We start from the raw sequence: 22,551 nt of genomic DNA, 5'->3' as shown, positions 1-22,551 counted from the left end.
GGGGTGCTTATATAGGAAAAAGGTGTGTGTAATTCTCTTCTCAATTCCTATTGGACCCCAATTTCTCTTCTCAATTCCTATTGGACCCCAATTCTCCTCTCAATTCCTATTGGAACCCCAAATTCTCGTCTCAAATGCTATTGGACCCTATTTCTCTTCTCAAATGCTATTGGACCCCAATTTCTCTTCTCAAATGCTATTGGACCCCAATTTTCTTCTTGGTTCTTATCCCTTAACTTTACCTTTCAATTAAGTTAGTCCCTTTTTCTCCTAGTTCTCAATCTAGGTCAGTTCCCACGCGGATTTTCACGACAAAGTATAAAAATAATCTTAATCTTTTTGGAAAAATATAGGGACGACGTAATTTCTTATCCAAAATATCCGTATCTTTTCATTCTGGAGTAAAGTCTCGTTGTCCGTATAACTTCTTTGTCGGTCTTACTTTTTCTAAATTATTTTCTAGGCCGAAAAATTTATAAATGGCTCTAGGGTTTAGGGAGGGACCTTACATTAAAGATTCTTAAAATGAACCTAATGCTTTAGAAAAAGAAAATATAAACAATCACAAGGAATTAGAGTTATCCAATTTTCTCAAGGGGTTTCAAGATGTTTTTATTGACGACACCCCTTGTGAACTACCTCCTAAACGAGGCAATGATGACCATGAAATTGAACTTCTTCCAGGAAGTTCACCGCCTAATAAACCTCCTTATAGAGTTTCTCAAGCTCAACAAGAGGAGATTATGCGGCAAGTGCATGAGTTAGTTGAGAAGGGCATGGTTAGGCCTAGGTCATCTCCATTTTGCTCACCCGTGTTATTAGTGCAAAAGGAAGATCGCACATATCGTATGTGTGTCAACTATAGATAACTAAATAGGATCACTATCAAAAATAGGTTTCCTGTTCCATGGGTAGAAGACCTATTTGATATGCTACAAGGGTCCATCTACTTTAGTAGGATTGACCTAAAAAATGGCTATCATCAAATAAGGATAGTTGATCAATACATTGTAAAGACCGCATTTCGCACTACGTTTGGTCTTTACAAATATATAGTCATGCCTTTTGGCTTGACCAATGCACCAGGCACATTCAACTACTTGATGGAGAAACTATTCAGGCCTCACCGGACCTTTACTAGAGTGTTCTTTGATAATTTTATCATCTTCTCTAATTCACTAGATGAACACAAGCAACACCTCCAGGTAATATTTCAAGTCTTAAGAGAGAATAAACTTTATGTTAATTGAAAGAAAAGTGAGTTTTTCTTACAAGATATTCAATATTTAGGTCACATTATCTCTCAAGATGGCATCCAAATGGATCCATCAAAGTTAGAGGTAATAAAAGGGTGGACTAAACCAAGGAATCTTCATGAACTAAGAAGCTTTATAGATATGTGTGCATATTATAGACGCTACATAGAAAAGTTCTCACAAATTGCGGGACCATTACATGACCTAACAAAGAAAAATGTTAGGTATACATGGTCTACCAAGGATACAATGCTTTCAAAAAGCTTAAAGAAAATCTTATCTCTCAGCTTGTGCTTACACTTCCGGATCTTTCAAAGCCATTTGAGGTCCAATGTAATGCTTGTGGTGATTGCCTTGGAGTTGTTTTGCTCCAAGAAGGGCACACCATAGCCTATGAAAGTCGAAGGCTTGATCCTGTTGAGCAAGCTCTAGGCATATATGAAAAGGAACTCCTCGCAGTTCTACATGCCTTAAACTCATGGAAGCACTATTTATTGGGGACTCCTTTCATTCTGCGGAAGGATCACCAAAGCCTTAAGTACTTCATGATGCAGACCAAGCTCTCCGACAAACAATGAGGTGGGAAAATTTCCTTTCGCAATTTCATTTTCATATTGCTCACATTGCTGGCAAGCATAATCAAGTAGCCGATGCACTCTGAAGATGGCCGAGAGTGAATGAGATTTCCATAGCAACACACAATGATGTATCTTCTATGATAGAAGAGTATGCTATTGAACCTAATTTTAGAGATGTGATGTCATCCCTTGCACTAGGGAAGAAAGAGGAACTATTTACTTTACAAGATGGTTATCTTCTCTATGGCAATAGACGATGTGTTGACGGGAGCAAAGCGAACCCCGAACCCCGACGGCCTCTAAAACACCGGGGACCGAATGGCGCGCCTCGAGCCTGTCATGGTAAAGCAAACAGGGGGCACCACCTAGCTTCAGCGGCTAGGACGCAAACAACACACCACCATAACAAAGTTTTCATCCAAGAGAGATGGATGCTTGGGAGTAATGATGAAAAGGAAGGGGAATGAGATCAAGTGAGAGAGAGAGAGAGAGAGAGAGAGAGAGAGTGAGGGAGGGGGTATAGCGGCTTAGTACTTAGGCATCACAAAAGGATGGCGAATCCGCACACCCTTCACATATACACAAGCTCACTCCAAAACACAAGACTAGGTGGCGATTCTGCACACCTCACATGGGCAAAACATTGCAAGAAAACATACTCACAAAACCTCAAGCTTTATTTAGAGAATTAGGCGATGAAATGGGGAGCATAGGGTAGGGGAATGAGAAGGGAGAGAGTGGTAGAGCACATGGCGGATAGGTGGGAGTTGATGGCGAAGACTCGCACGAGGATTATAGCCATCATCCTTCATTTAGTTGCCCTTCATCTTCCATAGCCAAGGGTGTAGAGGTCATGCTCAAGACAAGCATGGTGATTGCAGTGATGGTGATGGTGTGGGTGTGTGTGTGTGTGTGTGTGTGTGTGTGTGTGTGTGTGTGTGTGTGTGTGTGTGTGTGTGTGTGTGTGTGTGTGTGTGTGTGTGTGTGTGTGCACTAGGCACACACAGTGCATAGTGTGTTCTTTGGTGATGTTGTGTGTTTTTGTGTGATGGTGACCCCTCTTTATATAGGGGAGGAGGGGGGAGAAATTCTAGAATTTAGAAATGAAGAAATCATTATCTACATAGGCCATGTGACTGTGGGCCCCACTTGTCTGGCTGTGTGTATATGTGCCAGAACAGCAGTCTCATGAGAGAGAGACTAAGAGAGAGATATGGGTTGATGAAAAAAAGTGAGAGGTGACATGGAGAATAAAGTAATTACAAGAGGGGAGAGAGGGGAGTGTGTTCAGAGGTGAATCTGTGTGCAGATGTGTGTGAACACAAGAAAAATCAGGTAACCACCGGGTGGGGATGGGTCTGTGGGCACCTTTTTCAGTGAAACTGAGTGTGTGTGAGTGTGGGGGAGGTTATTTAGCTACAAGACAAGAGACATGGCGCCCTTTAGAGAGAGAGGGGGGTATTTGGGTCATGGGATATGATAGGAGAGAGAAAGAGGGGGTGGGGTATACAATTTTGGAAGATAGGGTAAGTTGCATGTGAGTTGGTGCATTATTGGTGAGAGGTGGGGTAGCTTGAGGGGAGAGAGAAAGGAGAAAGGACAAGGGGAAGAGAGAGGGGGTTGACCTTTTGAGTGGAGGAGAGGAAAAGGGACACACGGCGGGGCAACAGTGAAGAAAAAGGAGGCAAGGTGGGGATGGGTTACCCCGCAGGCATGAGGTGGCCTATTTTACCTTCCTTATATATTTACATAATCATACTTTATTTTTTTCTTACTTTTTCCAATGCCTTTTATCACTCCCTCCCTAAGAGGGGGTTTTCATGGGGTGGGGACGAGAGAAGAGGGGTATGGGAGCTTGGCTTGTGAAAAGCCCACATCAGTGTTACTAACTCACTACATGAGAAAGTTATGTATGAATCTCATGCTCCTCATTATGCAAAGCATAGAGGGATTCGGTCTACCCTAAAAAGGATTGAAACATATTTATGTTGGCCTACCATGAAAGCAAACATATGAGAGTATGTTTCTAAATGTGTGGTATGCCAAAAGACGAAGTTTGATAGAGGGAAGCAACTTGGATTGCTTCAACCTTTCCCAATCCTAATTCACCATACAAGAGCATATCCATGGATTTTATCTTTGGATTGCCTAAGTCTATCCATGGGAATACGGGGATATGGACGATAGTAGACAAGTTCAGCAAACTATCAAAAATACTATCAAAGCCCATCAAATGGCAACCCTCTTCATATCACAAATCTTGGCTTGCCAATGTCCATAGTGTTGGATAAAGATTTTAGAATGACCAGTAATTTTTGGAAGGGTCTCTTTGAGAATGTAGGGACAAGGCTAAACTTCTCTTTGGCCTATCACCCGCAAACGGATGGCGAAAGTGAAATAGCTAGCCTAACAATTCTTAATCTACTAAAAGCCTATGTAACGGAAGTAGATCAGAGGTCCCAATGGGAGAAGTACTTACCCTTAGTGGAGTATGCCTACAATAACATTGTACATACTTCCATGGGAAAAGCACCTTTCGAGGTAATTGAGGGAAGATCAAAAATTCCCCTGGTACTTAAGGTACACGGGAAGATCTTCGTTGCAGATGAGTATAGCCAAGACCTACAAGAATCTTTCCAAAAGATTAAGGATTCTATCTCTATCTCACAGCAAAAGCAAAAGGCTACTGCTAATAACCACAGAAGAGCCCAAGCCTTTAAAGAAGTTAGCAAAAAGGTACTATGGTCCCTTCCAGATTCTTAGACCAATCAATGAGATGGCCTATCAACTCAAGTTCCCCATCCATTGGCTCATACAAAATGCTTTCCATGTGAGCCTACTAAAGCCTTACAAAGGAGAGCCACCTCAAGAATCAACGATTGAAGACCCACTAGAGATCGAGGACCAAGAAGAGGTGCTGCAGCCCGAGTCCATTCTCCGACATGAAAACAAGGTATTAAGAGGCAGTAAGACTATCCAACGATATCTTATTAAGTTTAAGAATTATCCTTTTGAAGATGCTAGATGGATGCAAGGCATACAACTAAAGGATAACCTAAACATTGTCAATGCTTACAATGCTTCCCTAGAGTAAGAAAATGTACAAATGTTTAAAATGAACAAAGTTTTTGTCTTATAAGACTCTCTTTTTCTTTATTGTGCACAAATGTGAAGTAGTATGCATGCTTAAAATCAAGTTTGCAAAGACGACGTCTCCCAAACACCAAGTAGATCTTGTAACTCTACTATGGAAGATTGATAGGACTAATGTGCAGACATGCTTGCGGCAGCCTTAGGCTATCAATCACCAAATGGATTAGTCATCCATTCTGGAATGATGTCGTAGGGTAAGATAGGGATCCTCTACCATTAGAAAAAGGACTAATGAACAGGCTTTATCTTCTCTACTCCATAGTCAAGGACGACTATGATTTCAAGAGAGAGTTAATGTCATAATAACTAATATCTAATTCTCCTAAATGATTTTCTCATGTTAAATTGATCATTTAATATGGGAAAGTGCCAGGGGAGAAAAAGCTAGAATATTGGTTAAGCTGGCAGACCAACCACAATAGGGATCCAAAGGAGGGAAAATAGGGATCCAAAGGGGGGGCCATCTACAAAAGAGCAATGTGCAACAATGGGCTTTAAAGACCCTAAGGTTCATTCCATTAAGACTTCCAAAATGCTAAGGTTCCAAAATTCAAAGGTTGTCTCCAATACCTCAAGCTTAGTAAAATTGGATGGTTGTGAGTGTGCCAAAAAATTATTCAACGCTCCTACATAGGAGGGGGCGAGCCCTGTAAGTAGGGGATGAGAGAGAAACACACATACACATTCACATGCTCCCTTTACACAAAGGGAATGAGGGACACATGTCATCTCCCTAAGCCAATTGCCCACAACGTGCACTTAAATCCTATTGGATGGCCAATGAGGTGGACCAATGAGAATTAGGCTAGAGTAAATCTAGTTTAATTCATTTAAAAAAACTTAATAAAATAACCAATAAGAATTAAGCTCTCTAGAAGACTATTGGATAGTCTCCCAAGGGGTCCAATGAGCATTCAGCAGCCCAATGGCTTGCCTAATTCCTATTGGCCAGAGACAAAGGGGTCCAATGAGAGTTTAGTTGCATTAATTAATTACCTAAAGCTCTCACAAAAGGGGAAAGGGGGACACATGTGATAAGGCTATCACTTATGCTTCTTAAATCCTATTGGCTAAGCCTGGAGGGATTCAATAAGAAGCCAGCAAGCGGAATTAGCAAGAGGGGTCGACCAAGAGAGAGAGAGGGATGATCTTTCAAAGGCATTATTCCACACACACTCACACTAACTGATGTGTAAATCAAGAAGGCTCTCTCTCTCCTTCTCAAGATTTAATGGAAAGCTTATCACCTACTCCAAGCTTGTGAGAAGGGAGGCATACACCAACAACTCTTGGCTTTGTGATGCAAATCCAACCAAGAGCCAAGCTTCAATGCATGCTCATCTCCTCTACCATGCTAATTACTAGGCTATGCTATGCTAATATGAGTGATTATGAGAGGAGATGTACATCTTTCTTGTAAAACTACTCCTTCTTCCTCTCAATCTACTCTCATACCCCGCTAGCTCTCACCATCTTCAAAGGTGTTTGAGGTCTTGGAATCTGAGACCGTCAGGGAATTGATGTTGTGTTTTATAAGTGTTTGCTTAGTCCTTGAATCTTCCATCTTCATTGCACTAGCTAGTTATTGAAGGAGCACAAAGAATTGTACTGTAAAATGTCTCCCTTGATGGGGGAAACCTATAATACAAAGCCTTTTGGAGGGGAGACCGGCTCCATGTAAATCCGGTCCTCAATTGTTGTCAATAGCTTAATTTCTCTCTTTTGAAGTATTGTTCATGCCTATCTAACTAGGTGTTATGCTTTTTGTTGCTCTCCCCACCCAAGGACTCTTGCTATGCTCATTACGAATCTATTCTAATGAAATGCTCACTATGTTTATGATATTTTTCGCTACACACAAGTTACTAGGCCATTAAATGTTACATCACGCATGAAAGCACTTAGCTTATATGTTTAATAGGGTTAAGAGTAGGGTAAGCTACACAAGCAATAGAATGAACACATATACTAAGTTGCATCGGCCTCTCAAGTGGTACCTGCTAGAGGTAGGCATACCATTGATCCTTGGTTGGAATTGATAGAAAAAGAACAATCAAGGTCTCTTGCTTGCAAATTTTACAACCCCATTTTGGAATTGTTGTCTCCTCTAGGCACATGTAGTGCTTGAGGCTTATTGTACATTCTAAAGTTGTTGAGTTAATATGGCATCTCCACGCACAATTGTGAGTATTCTTTTTTTTTTTTGAAAGGTGACACTTCATTTTGAAGGCCTTAAAGCAAGCTTCCTTTTCATAGTACCTAATATTGGTGTTGTTTTTAACAAAATACATTACATCTGAGATCCCCCCCTCCTGCTGACTTCCTTGCAACAACCATGTTGTGCATATTCTGCAATTAACGTGTTTCAAGAACCAGACTTCTAGACATACACACTTGTTCTCTTGCTTGCTCATGGCATACACACATGTGCATAAGGCCATAGGCCTACAAGGTGAAAGCAAATGTGTTTGTGTCTGCAAAAATGCATTCCATTTAGTTCATCTATGAGGGTGAGTGCGAGAGAGAGAGAGAGAGAGAGAGAGAGAGAGAGAGAGAGAGAGAGAGAGAGAGAGAGAGAGAGAGAGCACGCGTGAGCATGTGCAGCATGGGGCCAACCACACTTGCAACCTGATAATTATGCACACTATGGGATGCAGCAGGCTCATAGTAGAAGGGAAGATGAGACAATAGAAGAGGAGGGCCATTGCCCACAATTGGTGGAGGACCATCCAAGAAGAGAAGATGTGAGGACGGGATAGGACAAGAGCATGCCTATGAATAGCTATGGCTCTTAAAAGCATGTCAATCATCCGCGCGCGCGCGAGAGAGAGAGCGAGAGAGAGAGAGAGAGAGAGAGAGAGAGAGAGAGAGAGAGAGAGAGAGAGAGAGAGAGAGAGAGAGAGAGAGAGGCAATGGCCATGTCCTGTTTGAAAAGTGCATGTTGTAGCTTTCCGATAGCTTGGCATGGAAAAACATGTCCCTAGCATGGAAACCACAAAGGATGATTATATCTTGGTTGACCGAGGAGCAAGTGGAGAGTAAAGGGAGAGTAGCCATATATAATGAGTTGTCAAATCTTGCCTTGGAAAAGATAGATAGATTGCAAAGCTAGATTTCCACTCGATTTGATTAGAATGGGAAGAGTAGCTACATGGTATGAGTTGTTAGTCCCTGCCATGGAGTAAGTAGCTAGAGTAGTAATTGATGCATGGGAGACGTATCAAAGAGCTTCAAAATCTCACAAGAGAATCACATATATTTATATGTTATTGTGGAATGAAGTTAAGTGAGGTTGCCACGACGCGCGACTCACATACTAGTTATATATATTGCAGCTTAAAATTTTTAAGGAAGGAGAGGGCCTCCATGTGTCACTCATCGGTTCACTTCACCAAAACATCTAATCTAAAATGCAAAAGGGAGAGTAAGATTGTAAGAAATAACAAGCAACTTTCCAGATTTTTTCATAATGTAAAGTCAAAAGAATTTCCTTCGATGAAAATGTACTGGTCCATCAACTTTGGAGGCTTGGTGTGACCAAAAGATGAGAAATTTTACAAGTTTCTTATTTTTTCCATGTGTAGTAGGCCTTGAACTATAACCTCATGAAAGGATTTTACAAAATGAGTGGATCTGCTATGGTTTTGGAGGTTTTTTTCAAAACCTTGAAAGGACACTTTTATGTCCTGTTAGGTTACCAACCTAGTGTTAAAGGCACTGCAAACAAGTCTAACACTAGAGGGTAAGGACTATAAATGGTGGATGTCACTTAAGGAGAAGGGCATCATACCACAAACATGGGCAGCCTTCGAGGACATGGTCAAAAAAGAATTTCTGTCCACCAATGAAGCGGATAGAAATTGGATTGAATTTAGTGGGGATTTTATTGTTTAATGAGACTTTAATTTTTGAAGATATATATTGGCTTTATCTTTTCAAGAGATTTTTTTCAAGACTAATACTAATATTTTTTAATTTTTTTTAAAGTTTGTATTTCTTTAAAGAGATTGAAAAACAAGAAAAAAGCTTGTTTGTTGGTGTCGACTTGGGGTTATTTCGCTTTAAGGAAATGTATCCAAATGAAGGAGTCGTTATCCATGTTATTGAGCATGAATGTGTGTGTGTGTGTGTGTGTGTGTGTGTGTGTGTGTGTGTGTGAGTGAGAGAGAGAGAGAGAGAGAGAGAGACCGTCGCCTTTCCTATGTGTGCATACATGTGCACACACGTGCACATGAGCGAAAGATATTTTACTAGCAAGATTATAGAAGGGTAGCTAACGTTTTTCACCCATAGAGATAAATAAGAGCCCAATAAAAATCAACCCTCACATTGGCACCCCAAAAAGGGAGAGAGATTGGCACGTTGACATACCTTTTACTAGTTATTGGATATTTTGTCCTTTCATTTTTAAGAGTTTAACCATGGGCCATGCTTAAAAATCAATAAATTCTCTAGATTTTGATAGGCAAAGGTGCTTATCAAAAAATCAACCACACACACATATAGAGGAAATTTATTTAGCGTCCAACGAATGATGTAGCAAGGAGAAGGGAGAAGAGAGAAAGAGAGGACAAAATGTTTAAAGGTAAAGGAACAATCTAAAAAGACATAACAAGTCTTTAACACTTGAATATGTATAGCGGAGAGAGAGAGAGAGAGAGGAAGAAGAAGAATAGAATTTTTAATCCCATAGGAACAATTTCAAAAGATATATCCGACAACTTGGGTGAGAATAACGTTATTTTTATTTCATCTTCTAATTCTCTCTCTCTCTCTCTCTCTCTCTCTCTCTCTCTCTCTCTCTCTCACACACACACACACACACACACACACGCACACGCACGCGCGCGCGTCTTAAAAATAGAAAAATTAAAAATGTTGTAAGAGCGATCCAATGAGATCTCAAAGATCTATCCAATGGTCTCAAGTCCAAAACTAAGCTATATATAATGAAGCTTAAAATTTTCAAGAAAGGAGAGGGCCTCCATGTGGAGTCTTACCATACCCCGAGCGACATTTTCCGAGCGAACACAGATCCGAGCAAACAAATTAAGAAAGTGAATCATAATACATGAAAATGAACTCAACAAGTTATAGTATTACAAACACTATCCCATTTGTTAATAACTAAACCCTACATCACAATTACTTGCCAATAATTCTCTAAATTCTTTAAGGAGTTGCTTTCGTCTCATCAATGACTTAATGTTTATCCATAACACAAATTACGTTGTCAAATCATTAATACAAGAGAATTCCATAAAAAATGGACAAAGTTTTCTTTGTAAAATGAAAAAAAATTCAAACTAACCATGGTCCATTGGACACCTCACATGAGGATTTCAAAATATTCACTTTCAAAATCATACAAGGAATGACATGTCCATTTGTCAATACTTAAACTCTAGATCATAAGCACTCGATAATAATTCTAAACTCTATGAAGAGCCGCATCCGTCATTAATGAAAACATTGCGTTTATGACGCATTTCACAGATATGAAAGTCGTATCGCAATTGCTTTGCCATCCTTTGAGCCGCTGCCTCTACATAGATCGGCAATGCACTTCCACAAACAAACAAAAGTGAATGTAGTCAATATGCATGCACTCAAAATTCAATCTGTGGATCTCATTAATAACATTAAACGTAATTCTTTCGCAAGATACATAAATGCCAAAAAGTGAAACATAACATAAAGACCCAAAACACAGAGCAAACAAAATAGGGAAGTGAATCATAATACAAGAAAATGAACTCAATAAGCTACATTTTCACAAACACTATCTTATTTGTTAATAACTAAACCCTACATCACAAACACTTGCCAACAATTCTCTAGATTCTTGAAGGAGTCGCATTCGTCTCATCAATTCACAATGTTATGTATTATCCATAATACAAATTATGTTGTCAAATCATTAATACAAGAGCCTTTCATATAAAAAAATTAGACAAAGCTTCCTTTGTAAAATGAAGAAAATTTCAAACTAACCATGGTCCAATGGACACCTCACATGAGGATTTCAAAATATTCACTTTCAAAATCATAGAAGGAATGATATGTCCATTTGTTCAATACTTAAACTCTACATCATAAGCACTCGCTAATAATTCTTAGACTCTATGAAGAGTCGCATTCGTCATCAATGAAAACATTGCGTTTATGACGCGTTTCACAGATACGAAAGTCGTATCTCAATTCCTTCGCCATTCTTTGAGCCGCTGCTTCTGCATAAATCGGCAATGCACTTCCACAAACAAACAAAAGTATATGTAGTTATTATACATGTAATCAAAATTTAATATATGGATCTAATAACATTAGACGTAATTCTTGCGCAAGATACATAAATGCCAAAAAGTGAAACACAACATAAAGATCAAAAACACAAAAGTAATGTCAATGTAGTAGGAGAGAAGTCTCCCTAGTCATCATAAGGGTCGACCCACGATGGCATGTCACCCTCATCCTCAACATCTAGAGAGGTAGATGCCTCCTCTCGGCTTCGCTTTTTAGGGCAAAGCAATGGAACCACATAGTCTCTAATAAGAGACTCATTGGTGTCAAGCGCAGCACATGCTCGTTCAGATGATAAGCATGCAACCAAAACGGGAGCTGTACCACACCCAAGCTCCAAACAAATACCTCCACGTCGACAAAGCAGCTCAACAAAAGCTGCAACAAAAGCCTGGCTCCGCTGCATCTCACCCCGCCAAGGCATCCCTGGTCCTGACCTAGCCAAGGAAGGCTCCGGAAAATGGTGTGTCATGAACGAATCTGAAGGCTGGAGACCCAAGCGAGAGAACATAGTGGTGCTCTCAGCCACAAAGCATGCTGGCTGCATCCCAATCCTGTGTACCATAAGTAGCATAGAGCACTGGCACTACAAATCAAATTACAAAACTACAACATTGAAGAAAGAGCCTCAACAAAACTATACAATACTGAAGTGAAAACAATACCTGAATTCGACCAGATAAACTCTCAACATATCCATATGAACTATGATGGAGCACTATAATTCGACGATGTACCACCATCTGTGAAACACGACAGAAAATCTCCACCCATCCAATAACCTCTCCTATTCATAGGTTCTTGTAAGAAAAAACTACCGATATTATGAAATAATATTAAGGCAAGTAATCAAACACAACACAAATACCTACAGTAGAAGCCATAATGAGCAGCCATCCAAAATCTGCAAGTGTAGAAAAAGTCAAATGGATAGCAGATCGTACATGCTCCTCAGTGAAAATATCCCAACGAGATGGAGAAGAAGAACCAATATGCAATCCACCAAAAGGAAGATCCAAGAAGACAAAATCTGCGGCCCACGAAACAGACTTTCCCCCATGAGTGTATGGCACACGGCTTGAGCGAACTCGAGAAATATGTTGATACACAAGATTCCACGATGCATTGCGAGTACCCTCTCTATAGTTTGCAGCGATAGAAATGTAATCGCCAACAATAGCAATACATCGTGTATCAACAGGAAGCATTGGGTAACGCAAAGGAGACTCCAAAACATAGACAAATTGTATGCTCCTCCTAACAACAATCAAGCCCGAGGAGTCTGCGACAACATATTTATGATATGTGAACTTTTTCACAAAGTATTAATAAAAGTCGACAATAAAATTTTTGACACTTACCATGCTCTAGAACATCCTTCACAATAGTGGTATCAACCACAGTCTCCATCCTCTCACTAGACAAGTGGACACCTTAAAAGACATATACAACAGTTTTGAACCTACAAGAATCAACAGCATGAAAACATAAAAGTTAAAGAATGACATAAGCATACCTGGTTGTCTCGCCTCTGAAGTAGCAGGTGGTGGTTGTCTCGCCTCTGCTGCTGCATCCCTAAGCATGGTTTCTCGAAGGAAGCTCTTTCTCTCTCTCAAGGATGTGACCCTGCACCATATCTAACCACCATGGACATGTATCTCTCTCCCATGTTGTCAAAGTGGGCATGCTAGGGGGATACATATATGTGTCCTTTGATGCAGTCTGGGCCCACTGTCTCACCACAAATGGGAGAGTTGGCAAGATTCCCTTTGAAACCAAACGTGACAAAAACCTAACAAGAAACAAAAACATTGAACACATGACTCTATAGTGACATACAAAGCAAGATCAAAATTGTTACAAACCTGTAAGCCAATAGTTGAGCTGCCATTCCAAAAGTATCAACTTTCTTGAGTGCTTGTTTCTCTACATCTTTGCTTTTGGCCTCCAAAGAAACCTCCAAAGGATAGACAAAAGGCCTAGCTTCAAACTTAATTTCATCAAAGTAGAACCCCAATGTGCATTCATGTGGCAATGGTGCCCCTCCTGGCACATTTGAATTGTCCAAAACAAGTTGTGTTGCTCTCTCATAGACACGAGCAAGGTAGCCCTCTCTATGCAGCCAACTACAATTTTAAAAAAAGAAAAGTTGTGTTATTTAAACAAATAGTATCTCTTAGACAAAGCAAGCCAAACATGAAATAACTAGTAAATCATACTCACTGTCGAAACAAATTATCTCCCTTCTTCAAACCAAAAGCAGTCCTTGTGATCCTATCAGACTCGAGTAATGAAACCCATTGGATTTTATTCTGCATAGGGGCATCATGGAGTGCAATCAAGTTTAGCTTCTCTAAAGTTTCCCAGCTGTCATGTCCCCATTTGAGTGACATAATCTTTGCCAACCAGTCTGTCCCAAGATTGGGATCCAAAATATTCAAGAGCTACAACACAATACAAAGAGCATGAAGTTTTACTTCACATCCATAACAACAATCAACACAATGACTATTGCTTGATTATTTGGTGAAGTGTACCTTTCCAATGCGTTCTTGATATTTATGTATTAGCTCACGATGAATGCTCTTCTCCTCCTTCTTCACATCCTCTACAGGCATTCCTTGCTTGAGTTGAGTCAATCTAGACTCTTTCTCTTTAGTTATTTGAATCTAAAAAAGAAATCAATTTGTCTAAGAGTTATTCAAATGACTTAAAAATAATTTTCAAGCAAAAAAAAAACAAAACTCACATCATAAACTAGCATGCCAAGGTAGCGTCGTGTGAGTGGATACCAAGGTTCTGCACCTTTAGCATACTTTCTTCGCACAGATGCAATTAGTTTCTGGTCTTTGTCGGGGAGAGTTTTTAGGTAGCTTTCATGTTCAGCTGCACATATGTGATTGGTGTTCACAATCTCATCCCGTATGTGAGTGGCCACCAAAGCATGCATGTTCATACTACAAAAACCCATATTGATTTGTTTCCATAATAAAGTATTCAACAACAAGATATATGCTTTAGTAGATACTCACACATTCATTCATTGCAAGCTACTCAGCAATGCAATCTCAGGAACTTTGGTGGGATCTATGATAGTACAAAGGACCCTACAATGTCTCTCCTTTGAGGTGGAAAATTTCTCTTTGATAGCTTCAGTCCATGCAAGCGTGCGATGGTTGCCCTCCCAAACATAAAACATGTGGTCTGACAGATCTGCAAACCTTGGTTGGCTTTTGAGCTCCAACTCATACTCCTCATTGATTTCTGTCCAAAGAGGATCCCACTTTTCCTTGATGTCATCTTCAAAACAAGAAACCAAAATTAGTGAATTCAAAAAGAATTTTTAAAATAGAAATTCACTTAACAAATTTAAGAACCTAAACTTACCTGTAGCAATGGTTTGCTCTCTCTTAAATGTCCAAAGTGAAACAATGAAAGCTCCCTTTTCTTGCATATATCCTTCCCTTGCAAAAGCTATTTTTAATCCACATAAATCATCTCTTAAACCTCTGACTCTAGCATATGGAATCAACCTACACAATGGTATAGGAGGACAGTCGAAGCAACTGAACATACGTGTGGTCTGAAATACATCGGCACCTCTATGCATAAAAATATTTTGCTCCTCATCAATCTCTGCAGTTGCAGTTACCTCATCTCGCATTTCCCAAGGGATAATTTGAAGTTCGTTTTCTTTAGGAGCCAATGTGTCATCAATTTCATGCATAGACCCTTGGTCAACATCCACAGAGTGAATCTCTTCCTCTTCAATGCCATGACACTCTGACATTTCTGTTACTGACACTGATGACACATGTTCACTACTTTCAAGTGGTTGTGTAGACTTTTCATTACGTACACTTTTCTTTAATCTTCCACGAGATGGACTACAAGTAAAATACACAATCAACATCTGAAAAAATTTGTACATTGCCTCTAAACATGAACTTTAACATGCATGTCTATAAGCAATGAAAACTTGCCTCTAAACATGAATGTTAACATGCATGTCTATAAGCAATGTTACATAGTCCATTGGAGGAGACAAAAAATAAATACTATCTCCCACAAAACATTGCTTGTAAAGATGCACGCTAACATGTAACATGTATGACTAGAACCTTTTTTGTGCATAAAAATAAATTCTAGAAATACAACAATATATTTTGCACGCTAATACAACATTGGTTTTAAACATGCACATTGACATGCAGGTCTTTAAGTTGCCCTTCAATAAAATACACAATGAATCTTTGAAAATATTTGGACAGCACCTCCTTTGAATGTGGAACAAAATTTCAAAAAATATAATAATCCAATGGACACCTCACATGAGGGTTTCTTAATATTGAATGTAAAAAACAAAAATAATCTCTTTTGAAACATTAATCACTTTTCTCTAAACATGTAGGTTTTTAGACACTAATTGACTTGAAAGCTTGGATGATTTGAAAGCTTTTTTTCATATGTAAACATCGTCTCTAGGCATTCACATTACCATGCAGGTCTTTAGACACTAAATAAAATTTAGCAAGCTACAAACATTCTCGTCAACGGGTAGTTCTAGAAGCAATTTGCTTTTGTAAAAATAGATACATTATTTTTTATACAATTTGTTTTTAGGCATGCACATCGACGGGCACCTCTACATGTATAATAATGACATCAAAAAAATGGTGAGAAAATGTACCTTACAGAAGGGCGTCCTTTACATCCCGCCATTGCTCCTCTTCGATTTTTTGGTGATGTTGGCATGGAGATGCAAGCTTTGGGTCGATACTCGGATGACAGATGCTGTAACGCTCAAACTTCGCAGGTGCTTTCTCACCTGCATGTGCAACTCAGACTCATAACCATATTTTGAAAGCCTCAAGAGACCGAAATGAACCGTTTTCCAAAACCTTGAAACCATGACAGAGAAATCTTCACACATCAGAATAGTCAATTATATACATGCATATACATATGTTTGTGTTTGTGTATATACATGTGTTTGTGTTTGTGTATAAAATTGACCTGAAAGAAATAAAGGACTATTGAACGTTCTAAGATCAACTTGGTATCCAAACGTTCTAAGAATGCTGGAATTGTGTCCAGCATTCGTCATAAATACAAGGAGATCACACAATAAATTCGGGCTCTCAGCAACCCCCTGGCTTTCCAGCTCTCCAATTCTTTGCTACTTTAAATTGAGAGGTCTTAGACATGAGCCACTGCCCTCTCAATTTCACCTCTTAATTAAACCCTCTTTCTGAGTGGCGCCTCCATCATACTTCAAATTCTGAGTGGCGCCTCCATCATACTTCAAATGCTTTCTCTCTGAGTGGCGCCTCCATCATACTTCAAATTCTGCATATTTTCTTCACCACTTTAGCACCAATTCTCCTCCACTTCGTCAGAAGTAGAAAACCTCCCACCTCCGCATAGGCCTTGTGCATCAAGGATCCACCATTGTTTAAAGACTTAAAGAACAAATGACTTAAAGAACGCTGCCACTGTCGCATAGGCCTTGTGCATCAAGGATCCACCATTGTTTTATTTCTTTGCTACCCAACTCCTCATTGATCAACTGAAACTACCCATTTTATCATCTGCGGACTACCCATTTTTGCTTTAAACTCCACAATTTTTACCTTGTTGGCACCCAGTAGGCATGCACCTCGGCTCCTAATCTGGAAGTGCAGAGTGTAGTGGGACGTTATAAGGGCCGGTCGACGTGCCTTGTCGAAGCCGGCCATCCCTTGCCATAGCTTCAGGAACTCTCAATCTATGAAAATGTGCATTTAAATGAGGTGGGACCATTGCCTGACGCTTGTCCTGCCCTGACAAGGTTACAACTAATGTCATGCTCGAAGCTAAAGCACACTAAGCAGGTTACTCACTCTTGATCTTAAGCTCTGCTATGGGCTGAGGACTGTACAGGGAAGCTTTTCCTGTCTCACAACTTTAAGAGAGTTGGACTTGCGTTATTGTGGCAATCTAAAGAGCATTCGAGACCTAGACAACTTGCAGAACGTGGTAGAGATTGATATTGGTGGATGTTATTCCTTGACATATTTAAGCAGATCAGTAGAGCAGCAAATTAGTGCGAGCAGGCAACAGCTTGAAGTGATGGAGGAGGAGTCTGACTTCGTCCTGCCCTTCTTGGGACGACGTAATAGACACAATCTTGAGTAAGTGTTCATGAATTGCTAATATTGTTGTCAACAAGCTAACTAATAAGTGTGAATAATATATTCCTCAACCACTGTACCATTCCAATTTAAACGTGGCAATTAATGCATGCAAGGATTCTCCTTTTGTGCATTTGCGATGCCTCAGACTTGAATTGGCTGCCTGCAAGTCATGAAAAGTCAATCGGTGCTTGAATGTAAGCGGTCTGCCGCTTCTCAAAGACCTGGACTTGACAGGTTTGGCGGGGGTGCGAAAGTTGACCCCTCTCGAGTACCCTACACTGCAACTTGCGGCCTTGTGTTATTATCACCCACCATGGAGTCTGTTAAACTCAAAGTGCCCGCCTCTCAATCAGAGGGATCCACATCAAACAGAGATGTGGTGGAGGTCCTCCATACTCCCCGCGACAAGGAGGTCCTTATCCAACAAAAGGATTCTCAAAAAGACAGGGTTCTCCACAGATAAGGTAGATACATCACAATCAAATAAGGAGGACAAAGAGATGTCACCAGAGTGCTTCTCCTGTACACCTTCAAAGCCGTCTTATTGGAGCTTTCTTTCTCTCTTAATTGAAACGCAATAAGTATTGAGCATCACGCATCATACCTGTTGCTCACAATGACAGAGTTGGGACTACAAGCCTTGCTCGAATCTTGCTCTCCACTGCACTGCCGAGAACTGCGCTGGGTGAGCAACTACCGCGAACTGCGCTGCCGAGAACATCGTTGGGTGAGCAACTGCCGAGAACTGCCGCGAATTGAGACCTGCAAATTTTCCGAGAACTCTCGATTTGAGACTGCTCCCAAAGAGCGCACGTTAACGTGCACTCACTGCTCAGGAAGAGTACACTACAAAGATGAAACAAATGCAGGAAGGCTGAAGGGTCTTTTGCCCTTTCCAGTCCCATAAGTAGAGTTAATTGGAGACTAAACTACAGTCGGCTTACCTAACAAGTGCTCTTAATTGGCTTACCTAACAAGTGCTCTTAAGTAATTATAATCAGGAATGTATTTTTTGCCTCTACAAAGAGTTAATTAGTGATTAATATTTGGTTTTTATTTGTACACCCGGCTCATTTGGCTTACATAACAAGTGCTCTTAAGTAATTCATAACCAGTAAGGTATTTTTTGCCTTACATAACAAGTGCAAAACGTAAACGTGCGCACAGTTTAGCTGCTCCAATCAAAAACTGCACCACTTTGCGCCCAAAGATCTGCTCCCAAAGACTGCACGTTAACATGCATGTTTAGAGTTGCTGTGACACGTGCTCCCAAAGTGCGTGCCTCTGTTGCAGATTTGAGAGCTGCTTCCAGAACTGCATGTTAATGTGCGCTCACATCAAGCTCTCTAGAGATCTTGTTAGACTAATTTTGAGTTGCTGTGACACCTGCTCCCAAAGTGCGTGCCTCTGCTGCAGATTTGAGAGCTGCTTCCAGAACTGCATGTTAATGTGCTCTCCTAGGAAATCCAGAGTGGAGTAGTGATTTTGAGTTGGTGGAGTAGTTATTTGTCTTGAACGACGTTTTTGGTGCATTCATTATTTTAATTTTTAATAATTTTCAATCATTAAATGTTCACGCTGCTGATTTTTAAAAAGTTTATATTTAATCTAATTGTTTTTTTTTTTTTGAAAATATGTTGAAAAGAAAATCGTCACTAATGTGTCTTGAATTGCGGACAGGATATGGAATAATCATTTATGGCAGCAGGATATAGACAGGATATGGAATAATCATTTATGGACAGGATATGCAACGTGCGATTCTACATATATGGCAGCAGGATATAGAATAATCATTTGCATGAGAATCATGAAACGAGAATCATGAAACATTTTTGTTGCAAAAAAAATTTAAAGTTTATATTAAATCATTTTTATTTATTTTTGTAAACATTAAAAAACATATTTAGATTTGTTAAAAAGGGATTCATCATATTTGAAAGCTGTTGTGTCATTCTAGTGGATTGCAGCTACAATGGGTCGTCAGATTACTGTCTATGGTCCAGTTCGTGGTCAAAAACTTTTGTTACTTCTTGAAAACAGATTCCATGAATTACCTTTGCCGTCAGTGAGAGAAAGTTTTGGCTTGTTTACCAGTTCGTTTACTCTGCACCCATTAACATTGAATGGTGAACATGTAAAAATGGAATCCTTGAGGTCAGGTTCTGGTGAAGAGGTCTTTTTACTGGATCATGAAGTGTGCCAGTTTTTTAAAGTTCGAATAACAAACACTCATGAATGTCAAGGCTCCCCGGGAAGTGAAGCTTCTCCAATAGTTCTGGATATTGGTTCAAGTGATGTCACAAAGAATCAGACCAGTGTCATGGATATAATTCAATCAATGCCCAATAAAAACAATCTTCATTCTGCTTTGAAGAAGACTAATGAAATTGTTCAATGTAAGGAGATTCCTGCTCAATACGATGGATATGTTGCATTTGAATTGCCACCAACAAGCAACGACAATACAATGGTTGGCCATGGAGCAGCGTCATGATTGTCATTTGTGGACAGAATATGTCACTTGTGGACAGAATATGTCAGTAGGTGTTCATGTCATCTCCGTTGTGTCAATGATGCATGTCCTTTCTATTTGCGAGCAAGAGTTCATAATGAATCACAATGGCGTGGTCGTCTCTCTAAAGTTATTTCCATTGAAATATTGACACCTGAGCTGGGGACAGTGGTTTGTGTCCACTGCAATCAAATGCCTTTTTGTGTTGCAACATGTCCTGTTGTTATTTATTACTGTTTTCCAAAAGATAAGCAAAGAGTTACTCAATGTGCTATTCATATGGGAGAGCATAAGCACCATTGTGTTCAGGGAAAGAATAGGTCTGCTGAGCAAATGATAGATTCGCTTCTGCAAACTAAAGCAAACCAAGATCCTTTCACAACTGCCAAGAAATTAGAACATGTTGCTATCCAAGACGTGATATTAGATAAGCTTGTGATGGAAATTGCTAGCAAAAATGACTCTATTGAAGATGGAGAGTTTTCAGAATTTCTTGATACCATTACTCCTCTATCTAACAAGCGAAGAATAGAGAGGAGCTTAGAGATTGCCAAGAGGTCAAAGCATTTCAGTGCAAAAGGTTTGGAAGCTGTCCTAGACCTCAAGAGCAGGTGTAGGTATCATTTCATTCATAGTGTACTTTTTCCTGGACAGCTTGGAGGTTTAGAGCAGCCACATGTGTTCCAAATGTCGATCATAGGTCCAGGGAGTGGAGTTGACTTGGTGAATAAGATGCGTCCAGGAGGAACTTTAGAGAAAATGTGGGTTCACTTTGATCATGTGCACCGTGTTCAAGGGTGGCCAACAATGTCTGCTCATGTCTACGATCCATTTGTGCGTGTTTAATGACAATTGCCACTTGTGAATTCACTGTTGAAAATAAATTTGCTCAAATAGAGTTTTGGAAAATGTTAAATAAAGTGGTGCAAGATCAAGGGTATGAAAAGCCAGAATTCAGAGGGTTTATGGCAAATGAAGCAAATGCAAATTGGATTGCTGTTCGGACTATTTACTTTGGTGGGGCAAAAACAAAAATACCTTCCAAAGAACGATCATGTGGCTTTCATTGGGAGCAGTCCATGATTCGACATGCAGTGAAATGTATCCTTCCATCTTCACAAGAGGATCACAAAATCTTGTGCCGAAAATGGCGGAGTGCACCATCTGAGAATCAAGCAGACATTTGTAAAGAAGATCTATGCCAATTTTGGAAGGCAGGGCATGTTGTCAATGGAGAGATGGCTTGTTTAGAGACTTGGATGGCTTGGTGGGATGTAAGAGTACAACATTGGGGAGGGAGATTTGTAACACAGGATGAGTCAGGAATTTTTGTGCCCACAACAAACTTGTCTGAGGTTAAGCATGCAAGCATGCATGCATCTATTGGTTACAAAGAGAAAATTAGCTTGTATGAGGCAGTTGGTGCAGACATGGCAATGGCAGTGCTACAAAGCGTCAAATACAATGGTTATCTAAAAGGTGTTAGGTCTGCTACTGGTCCTGGGATCGATGATCTCGCAAAGTGATTTTTGGGCGGATCATCAACAACATCAGCTTCCAAATCCCTCATTGACTTGACACGCTCTTCAATGTCTGAGATGGGTTTTCAAAGCCCTGAAATGAATAGAGCTCCCTTGCGAGAGAAGAGTGTTAAGAAGAAGCGACCAACATTTGTTGATGCAGATGAGCTGCTTGATGAAGATAGTCATAGACTAGAATTTGTGACAGTTACAGAGCCGGTTGTAGGGCCAGATGTGCATCCAGAGACTAGCTGTGAAGTTGGCAAATATTGTCACGAGTTTAATGTTCCAAAGACACTTTGGGCTATAACAAGAACTGAGCTTGGTCGAGAGATGAATTTCTTTGGGATGGTTGATAATCAGAGTGTTAGATGTGCATGATACATCAATGAAGGGAATGACGATGTCACACGTGGAACTGCTGCTCCATGCTTTTGGGGACGCAGAAAGTATCCTTCCTCTGGTTCAAATCCAGGTGGTTTAGTGGAAGGTTTTGTGTGGTTTTGCAACTCCAATAACATGCATACATGGTGGATACATGAAATGATTGTAGGGGCTCCAGGGCCAGCACCAGGTGTTTGGCCTGTAGCACAGGGAACACAATTGTTTCCAGTCGAGGTGGAGCACTTGCAAGCAAATGGATTTGTCCTTCAATCGACAACAAAAGCTACCAATTTAGGTAGTGGTTTGCGATCAAGAAATAGTGTTCCCAGTTCCTTCCGTCCTAGGTATAGGGATGGGAAGATTGTTAAGTGGAGATCAAAGCTGACAAAATATTTTCATGCAAGGATTGCTTTGGGGAGCACACTTTGAAAGAAGTGATTATTGTGTGCAATGAAACACATGTTTTCTATGTCAGTACAGAGGGGTCCAAGGCAAAGGGGATAACATACTCAGTGACAATCTCTGATTTTCCACGATGCACATGCGAGGACTTCCAAAAGAGAGAATCAAAAAAATAGACCTACGTGCCGTGCAAACACATGTACTATGTATTTCTTCATATTCTTGGGTTAGACTCACATGCCCATGAGTTCATGCACCAGGTTGCTT

General features: G+C 40.1%; 3 pseudogenes across 1 annotated transcript; 1 reads left to right on the top strand and 2 right to left on the bottom strand.

The window, feature by feature from the left end:
* Positions 1–11,337: 11,337 nt before the first annotated feature.
* LOC147420852 (uncharacterized) lies at positions 11,338–16,113 on the bottom strand (annotated as a pseudogene). The gene is made up of 13 exons (XR_015186972.1): positions 15,978–16,113; positions 14,675–15,174; positions 14,320–14,587; positions 14,037–14,244; positions 13,825–13,956; positions 13,511–13,731; positions 13,153–13,413; positions 12,804–13,079; positions 12,649–12,720; positions 12,423–12,569; positions 12,160–12,317; positions 11,953–12,030; positions 11,338–11,873 (listed from the first exon to the last, which is right to left on the bottom strand). The product of XR_015186972.1 is annotated as an uncharacterized LOC147420852 (transcript).
* On the top strand, positions 16,041–18,046 carry LOC147420851 (uncharacterized; annotated as a pseudogene).
* Positions 18,047–18,054: 8 nt separating this feature from the next.
* Positions 18,055–18,380, bottom strand: LOC147420850 (uncharacterized; annotated as a pseudogene).
* Between the last annotated feature and the right edge of the window lie 4,171 nt (positions 18,381–22,551).

This window comes from Adiantum capillus-veneris, chromosome 28 (assembly GCF_014529385.1).
Source record: "Adiantum capillus-veneris isolate H3 chromosome 28, ASM1452938v2, whole genome shotgun sequence".
Classification (NCBI taxonomy): domain Eukaryota; kingdom Viridiplantae; phylum Streptophyta; class Polypodiopsida; order Polypodiales; family Pteridaceae; genus Adiantum; species Adiantum capillus-veneris.
This window is presented reverse-complemented; position numbering and strand designations above follow the sequence as displayed.